This window comes from Lolium rigidum, unplaced genomic scaffold (genome assembly GCF_022539505.1).
Source record: "Lolium rigidum isolate FL_2022 unplaced genomic scaffold, APGP_CSIRO_Lrig_0.1 contig_46909_1, whole genome shotgun sequence".
Classification (NCBI taxonomy): Eukaryota; Viridiplantae; Streptophyta; class Magnoliopsida; order Poales; family Poaceae; genus Lolium; species Lolium rigidum.
This window is the reverse complement of record NW_025900673.1, coordinates 38,820-48,599: the sequence shown is the minus strand read 5'-3', so window position 1 is coordinate 48,599 and position 9,780 is coordinate 38,820.

Here is a 9,780-nt window from a genome sequence, read left to right as displayed (position 1 = left end):
GAAAAAATGGATATGGATAGAATAAGGTACACTAATAATGTTAATGATGAAGGGGAGATCAAAGCACCAATACCATGTAAACTCCTAGCTATGAATGATGCACTAGAAAATAACTATGCTTGGCTTGTTACTGAAAATTTGTTCGATGAGAGTAGCAAGCCCAAGACTAATGAAAAGGGAGACGCTGAAACTTATGTATCCAATATACTATGCATGGTTGAGAAAACTCCAAACCCCGCTGTAGGTGCACCACCCTTCGATAATACTTGATATACACTTTCTGCGCCTAGCTGAAAGGCGTTAAAGAAAAGCGCTTATGGGAGACAACCCACGTTTTTATTACAGTATTTTTGTTTTATATTTGTGTCTTGGAAGTTGTTTACTACTGTAGCAACCTCTCCTTATCTTAGTTTTAAGTTTTGTTGTGCCAAGTAAAGTCTTTGATAGAAAAGTAAGTACTAGATTTGGATTATCGCGCAGTTCCAGCATTTCTTTGCTGTCACGAATCTGGGTCTATCTCCCCGTAGGTAGCTCAGAAAATTACGCCAATTTACGAGCATGATCCTCGGATATGTACGCAACTTTCATTCAATTTGAGCATTTTCGTTTGAGCAAGTCTGGTGGCCTAATAAAATCCATCTTTACGGATCTGTTCTGTTTTGACAGATTCTGTCTTTTATTTCGCATTGCCTCTTTTGCTATGTTGGATGAATTTCTTTGATCCACTAATGTCTAGTAGCTTTATGCAATGTCCAGAAGTGTTAAGAATGATTGTGTCACCTCTGAACATGTGAATTTTTATTATGCACTAACCCTCTAATGAGTTGTTTCGAGTTTGGTGTGGAGGAAGTTTTCAAGGATCAAGAGAGGAGTATGATGCAATATGATCAAGGAGAGTGAAAGCTCTAAGCTTGGGGATGCCCCAGTGGTTCACCCCCCGCATATATTAAGAAGACTCAAGCGTCTAAGCTTGGGGATGCCCAAGGCATCCCCTTCTTCATCGACAACATTATCGAGTTCCTCCCCGAAACTATATTTTTATTCCGTCACATCTTATGCACTTTGCTTGGAGCGTCGGTTTGTTTTTGTTTTTTGTTTTGTTTGAATAAAATGGATCCTAGCATTCACTTTATGGGAGAGAGACACGCTCCGCTGTAGCATATGGACAAATGTGTCCTTAGGCTCTACTCATAGTATTCATGGCGAAGTTTCTTCTTCGTTAAATTGTTATATGGTTGGAATTGGAAAATGCTACATGTAGTAACTCTAAAATGTCTTGGATAATTTGATACTTGGCAATTGTTGTGCTCATGTTTAAGCTCTTGCATCATATACTTTGCACCCATTAATGAAGAAATACTTAGAGCTTGCTAATTTGGTTTGCATATTTGGTTTCTCTAGAGTCTAGATAACATCTAGTATTGAGTTTTGAACAACAAGGAAGACGGTATGGAGTCTTATAATGTTTACCATATGTCTTTTATGTGAGTTTTGCTGTACCGTTCATCCTTGTGTTTGTTTCAAATAACCTTGCAAGCCTAAACCTTGTATCGAGAGGGAATACTTCTCATGCATCCAAAATCCTTGAGCCAACCACTATGCCATTCGTGTCCACCATACCTACCTACTACATGGTATTTATCCGCCATTCCAAAGTAAATTGCTTGAGTGCTACCTTTAAAATTCCATCATTCACCTTTGCAATATATAGCTCATGGGACAAATAGCTTAAAAACTATTGTGGTATTGAATATGTACTTATGCACTTTATCTCTTATTAAGTTGCTTGTTGTGCGATAACCATGCTTCGGGGACGCCATCAACTATTCTTTGTTGGATATCATGTGAGTTGCTATGCATGTCCGTCTTGTCCGAAGTAAGAGAGATCTACCACCTTCATGGTTGGAGCATGCATATTGTTAGAGAAGAACTTTGGGCCGCTAACTAAAGCCATGATTCATGGTGGAAGTTTCAGTTTGGACATATATCCTCAATCTCATATGAGAATAATAATTGTTGCCACATGCTTATGCATTAAAGAGGAGTCCATTATCTCGTTGTCCATGTTGTCCCGGTATGGATGTCTAAGTTGAGAATAATCAAAAGCGAGAAATCCAAAATGCGAGCTTTCTCCTTAGACCTTTGTACAGAGCGACATGGAGGTACCCCATTGTGACACTTGGTCAAAACATGTGCATTGCAAAGATCCGGTAGTCCAAGTTAATTAGGACAAGGTGCGGGCACTATTAGTATACTATGCATGAGACTTGCAACTTGTAAGATATAATGTACATAACTCATATGCTTTATTACTACCGTTGACAAAATTGTTTCATGTTTTCAAAATAAAAGCTCTAGCACAAATATAGCGATCGATGCTTTCCTCTTTGAAGGACCATTCTCTTTACTTTTATGTTGAGTCAGTTCACCTATATCTCTCCACCTCAAGAAGCAAACACTTGTGTGAACTGTGCATTGATTCCTACATACTTGCATATTGTACTTGTTATATTACTCTATGTTGACAATTATCCATGAGATATACATGTTACAAGTTGAAAGCAACCGCTGAAACTTAATCTTCCTTTGTGTTGCTTCAATACCTTTACTTTGATTTATTGCTTTATGAGTTAACTCTTATGCAAGACTTATTAATACTTGTCTTGAAGTACTATTCATGAAAAGTCTTTGCTATATGATTCACTTGTTTACTCATGTAATTACCATTGTTTTGATCGCTGCATCCACTACATATGTTTACAAATAGTATGATCAAGGTTATGATGGCATATCACTTCGTAAATTATCTTTGTTATCGTTTTACCTGCTCGGGACGAGCAGTAACTAAGCTTGGGGATGCTTGATACGTCTCCGACGTATCGATAATTTCTTATGTTCTATGCCATATTATTGATGATACCTACATGTTTTATGCACACTTTATGTCATATTCGTGCATTTTCTGGAACTAACCTATTAACAAGATGCCGAAGTGCCAGCTCTCGTTTTCTGCTGTTTTTGGTTTCAGAAATCCTAGTAACGAAATATTCTCGGAATTGGACGAAACGAAGACCCAGGGGCCTATTTTTCCACGGAGCTTCCAGAAGACCGAAGAACACATGAAGTGGGGCCACGAGGTGGCGACACCACGTGGCGGCGCGGCCCAGGGGGGGCCCGCGCCGCCCTATGGTGTGGCCCCCTCGTCTGGCCCCCGACTCTGCCCTTCCGCCTACTTAAAGCCTCCGTCGCGAAACCCCCGAGGCGAAAAACCACGATACGGAAAACCTTACCGAGACGCCGCCGCCGCCGATCCCATCTCGGGGGATTCCGGAGATCTCCTCCGGCACCCCGCCGGAGAGGGGATTCATCTCCCGGAGGACTCTACACCGCCATGGTCGCCTCCGGAGTGATGAGTGAGTAGTTCACCCCCGGACTATGGGTCCATAACGGTAGCTAGATGGTTGTCTTCTCCTCATTGTGCTTCATTGTTGGATCTTGTGAGCTGCCTAACATGATCAAGATCATCTATCCGTAATACTCTATGTTGTGTTTGTCGGGATCCGATGGATAGAGAATACCATGTTATGTTAATTATCAAGTTATTACATATGTGTTGTTTATGATCTTGCATGCTCTCCGTTACTAGTAGAGGCTCTGGCCAAGTTTTTGCTTTTAACTCCAAGAGGGAGTATTTATGCTCGATAGTGGGTTCATGCCCGCATTGACACCTGGGACAATGGATGTAAAGTTCTAAGGTTGTGTTGTGCTGTTGCCACTAGGGATAAAACATTGGCGCTATGTCCGAGGATGTAGTTGTTGATTACATTACGCACCATACTTAATGCAATTGTCTCGTTGCTTTGCAACTTAATACTGGAGGGGGTTCGGATGATAACCTCGAAGGTGGACTTTTTAGGCATAGATGCAGCTTGGATGGCGGTCTATGTACTTTGTCGTAATGCCCAATTAAATCTCACTATACTTATCATGTCATGTATGTGCATTGTTATGCCCTCTCTATTTGTCAATTGCCCGACTGTAATTTGTTCACCCAACATGCTTTTATCTTATGGGAGAGACACCTCTAGTGAACTGTGGACCCCGGTCCATTCTTTTAATACTCGAAATACAAATCTGTCTGCAATACTTGTTTTACTATTTTCTCTCGCAAACAATCATCTTCCACACAATACGGTTAATCCTTTGTTACGAGCAAGCCGGTGAGATTGACAACCTCACTGTTTCGTTGGGGCAAAGTACTTTGGTTGTGTTGTGCAGGTTCCACGTTGGCGCCGGAATCTCTGGTGTTGCGCCGCACTACATCCCGCCGCCATCAACCTTCAACGTGCTTCTTGGCTCCTCCAGGTTCGATAAACCTTGGTTTCTTTCTGAGGGAAAACTTGCTGCTGTGCGCATCATACCTTCCTCTTGGGGTTGCCCAACGAACGTGTGAAATACACGCCATCACTTGCACGGACAACCCATGGCACCTTTTATCCACACATTTTAGCGTGTACCGCTTCTTCAAGTCCGAGTGAACAACAATGTAAGGGCGATGATGCTTAATGGAGAACTCCTTCAACCATATCTTCAATTCCAAGAAGGTATCAAACGTGAGCCCTTTACAAATAATAGCCGTCCTACCATCCACATCTCTCTTCAAAATTGGCCTAGCTCCAAGAAGTAAACTTTTGCCACCATCAACCACGGCTCCATCCGCAAGACTAACATCACGGAACAATGGTACCCGGATATCCCGTCCGGTTACCTTCTTGAAGATCTCAGCTCTTTCGGCTTCCTTAGCCGTCAAGCCATCCTCGTCAACCTCCTCTTCGGGTCCATCATCATCCGAGTCCGACGCATAGCATCGGGAATAAGGAATGGAGTGGTCCATCTCCTCTTGAGTCAAATATTTATCCAAATCACCGACATTGTTGTCATTCATCTCGAAACCATCATCACCATCGTCATGCTCGTCATACTCATTATCCAATGGAGGTTGTTGGGCAATGGGAGATTGGACAATGGGAGATTGGGTGCCTTCTTCTTGGCTCATGGGTGGTGGAATCCTCTCTCGAACGGGGGAGGAGGGCCGGTTAAGGTCAAGCTCGATACGAGCATCAACCGTCTTGGTTGCAAACAACTCCAAAGCCTTGTCTTGTGACCCGGCAACCGTCTCCTTGTCAACGGACCAACGTTGCTCGGAGTTGATATGCATTGTCTTCCAACATGTGTGCATTCCAAACCCCACATTATGTCTTCCCTCTAGCTCAACACCATCATTTGGCTCATTCCAATTCAACTCAACCCTCACTTGTGCTACCACCTCCGCAAAGGTAGGGCTAAGGTCAAACACCAAGTCAACCTCTTCCGGGTCCGGCTCTATGTTTCCCTTCAAGAAAGCATCCTTGTCCACATGATGAACATGAACAATTCTTTCCATCCCCCTAGCATAATGGGAACAACACATACACACATGTGTTCATTAGTTAGCATAATCAACATAATCTACCCATACAAACTAGCACACTACCATTTCTCCTACTTCAACAACCCTAACATCCAACCAAATGCATCTCCACCCTCAAATCTACCAAATCCACATCTAGGGTTTCACATGTAGATTCAACCAAATACACAAAAACAATGGATGAAAAGAAGGGGAACGGAGGAGATTACCTCAAGGAACGAGTTGGGAACGATCTCCACGGACAGATCTGACGAAATCCAAGAGATTTGAGTACGGATTTGAGGGGAGAGAGAGAACCGGGCGCCTATGCTCAGTGAAGAAGAACAGAGGGAGGAGAAAGAAGATGGGTCGGGCTGGGCGGGCTGGCGCGGCCACACATAAGTGGATGTGTGGCGCCCTTGCCACGGGCGCCACACTTTCAAAGTGTGGCGCCGACGCGAGCGGCGCCACACGGGCTGCCACGTCGGATCGGCTCACCAGCTCAGCGTCGACGGGCCACGTTGGATGGGTGTGTGGCGCCGGCAGGACGGGCGCCACATGGGCATGTGTGGCGCCCATGGGAGGGGCGCCACACAAAAGGGTTAGATGGGTGAAATAGTTTCGCCGGAGGTTCAGTCTGTGCTATAGTTTGACAAAAGGGTTATTTCGTGTAAATCGCCGTGGTCGGCACTCTATTGCTTCCACGACTGAGTGAATTCCCCACGCAGATTCGTGGAGTTGGTAGGGCCGTAGGGGTAGCCAGAGTACCTCCTCGGCGTGGTGCGCAGCACGCCGGAGCTGGACGACGCCGCTGCCCGCTGGTGTATGGACGCGTGCCGCGCCGCTTGTATCGAGGGGCGCGTGGAGCCAGACGACGACGCACCTCTGCCTAGGCACGTGCTGAACGCTCGAGGACGCTATCTTCCTGCCGAGCGACATCGCGTTCGCTGTGCTCTGGAAAATGTTCAAAATAAACCTTGAACTTGTGGATGTTACCTAAATCAAACCCTCAATTTTAAATCTCGGTAATCGTCACTCTAAACTTTTGAATTCCAGTCAATTTTCAACCCTAGATTTTTAAGCTAGGATTTCTCTGACGTGGCATTTTCAACCAGAAAAAAGGTCTAAATTAACTGAGGTAATAGGCTACTCTCACTGACATACATGGCCCACCTGTCATATTCATCTTCTCTGGCTCCAGTCCCCTTCCACCAATCTCCCCATCGTTGTGGTCAGCCATGTGCATCACAATGTCCGGAACAGGGCGAGGTCCCCTGCTCGCTCCTCAACTCCGGGCAGACTGTACCGTGTCCCTCTCGTCCCCTCGCACCCGCACCGTCGTTGTCCGGGTGAGCCACCACCGCGCGTTGAAGCTCGTCCTCTGCCGCGTCTAGGGCACGGAGAAGCTTTCCGTCAGCCGCGACAGTGCCCCGAGGACGCCTCGAGGGGCTTGGCGAGCAGGGACATTGCATCACAGCCGCCATTAGAGCGCAAGCAAGATCTGGGGAAGAGCCACCAATACATCCGCCATTACATCGCAAGCAATATCAGTGTCGCCTACTGCCGGCGGCGAGTAGCCTCCCATGCAATGTGCAGGGGTAGAAGATGAAGTTGTCGGCAAAAAGAAATATAGGTTTGGTATTGATCAAGTTCCTGACCAGTGGGTCCGTATTGTCAATGAGACTAGCATATTATCCCGACATGGTTAGTTACTTTCCCAGTGTGCCAAATAGACCTAAGGTTGAAAATAGACCGGGGTTCGAGAGTTCAGGGTACCGATTACAAGGATTCAAAGTTGAGGGTTCGATTTAGCTAACACCTACAAGTTTAAGGTTTGTTTTGGACTTTTTCCGCTGTGCTCTTCGTCGGCGACATAGACCAGAGGATGCGCGGTGCGGGTACTAGTGGAAAGGGATTTCGGTTAATTTCTCTGCATCCCTTAGAGCAAGAACAATAGTTCAGCCATCAGATGGCTATAAGGGCTTGCCATGTCCTCTATAACTAACTTAGAGCATCTCCAGCCCCCCAAAGCGTTTACCAAACGGCGCCGGATCGAGCGTTTGGGGGACGTCGCTCCACACCCGCGTCCTCCAAACACCGCCCCCAAACTTTTTATAGGATTTTCGAAAACAAAACCATTTATTAGACATAGCACACAAATAAATATGTTTCCCAATTTTTTTTTTAAATTAAAATACAACAAACAATAAAACAACTAAACAAATGTAATAAATGGGGCTAGATCAAGGCGCCACGACATTTGCTGATAATCCTTATGCAAGCATCCTCATGGCGGCGGTGCACTTCTGAATCGACGAGAACCCGGCAACACGTACAACGTCGTGCTTCAACTTGAACGCCATGGAGGATATTCATGAACAACCCTTTCTCATCCTATACCAGCGCCAAAAATTGTGGCCTGTGTTGCGTCATCTGCGAAGTAGTTGTTGTGCAACATGGTATGCCCGTCCATCCTCTGTCGGGGCTTTGGCTTCTTTCTCCCCGGCCTTGATCCTCCACGGTGCGGCCTCTTCCGCTTCTCCGCCTCGGCGTCAAGCATGTTCTGGAGGGACGCGATGATCAGCAAATGCTCCCGGATGTCGTCGTCGAAGGCTTGCTCGTCTTCCAGCAGTCGGACAAGCATCTCGTCGTCGCTATCCATGTCTGAAGCAAAATTAATGGTTAAAATTCAGCCACGTCAGACGAGGCAACGAACATCGACCTATCGCGCCTACCTGACAAGGCGTCGAACACCTTATGTGTGTGGAGGTGGGGCGGATTTGACGCCACGTTCTGGGACGCGCTGGCGAAGCGGCGGCGGCGAAAAGACCGGCGAGAGAGTCAGCCGCGACGACGGTGCCCGACTTAGAAGAGATCTGCCGTTGGAACTGAAAGGATCGTATGCCGCACCTAGAGGGGGGGGGGGTGAATAGGTGCTAACCAATTTTTAGTTCTTTTTCGAATTAGGCTTGACACGAAAGGTAAATTCTCTAGATATGCAACTAAGTGAATTTACCTATATGACAAGGATATCAACTAAGCAAGGTATAGCTACGCAATAGTAGATAGAGTGGGATAGAGGTAACCGAGAGTGTAGCACGCGATGACACGGAGATGATTCCCGTAGTTCCCTTCCTTTGCAAGAAGGTACGTCTATGTTTGGAGGAGTGTGGTTGCTACGCAAGCCAAACCAACAGCCCACGAAGGCTTCACTCGGATCTCCTGTGAGCAACGCCACAAAGGCCTAGCCCACTTCCACTAAGGGATTTCCTCGAGGCGGAAACCGGGCCTTTACAAAGTTCTTGGGGCACACATCCACAACCAAATTGGAGGCTCCCAAATCTGTAACAATACAACAATCAACAACAACACATCAACAACAAATCAACTAGGGAACCAAATAGGAACACTAGCATGAGATCCCTCAAACAAGAGAGGGGGAAATGAAGAACGCTTCGGTGAGGATGTAGATCGGTGTCTTCTCCTTCGAATCTCCAAAGATCAAGAGCTTTGGTTGGGGGAGGAAGGAGATCTTGCAAATCTTGACTTTCTTGAGGTGGCTCTAATGGAGGTGGCTTGGCAGATTTCTTGTGTAATGATTGAGCTAGCAACCAAGGTAGAAGAAGGGGGTATTTATACCCCCTCTCGAAATTGAGCCGTTGCTGCTTCCGGGGGGCCGGATAATCCGGTGTAAGTAGGGGCCGGATAATCCGCGCCCCCGGATAATCCGGCCTTCGGGGCAAAACCGTGACATTATCCGGCCAAAAGTCCGGCCCCATGCCAGAGAAGCTTTTCTTCCAGTCCTTAGCCAAAATCGAGGGGGCCGGATATTTCCAAAATATCCGGCCCGGATAATCCGGCCCTGGTACAATACCGGGACATTATCCGGGCAAATGTCCGGCCCCCCTACTGCGCTGCATTCCCTCGAGGACTTAGCCAAAATCTGGGGGCCGGATATTTCAAGAATATCCGGCCCGGATTATCCGGCCTGGCCACACTTTTCCAGTTAACTTTTGACAGACCGATCATATCCAACACACGCAAATATGAAACTATGTAATCCCTGTACCACTTAATCAAACATTAGTGTATCACATATATTGACATCAAACACACAAAACATAATGCAAGAGATGTTCTTTCAATCTCCCCCTTTTTGGTGTTTGATGACAATATACGGATTTGCCAAGGGATCACAATAGAGACAAGCATGATGGCGAGACAAAGAGGCACTCCCCCTACATGTGTGCATATAAGTAATTTGCATTTGAATACAAATACACAACACATAGGAGTATGGTGCCTCAACATAAGAGATATCCAACATGAGC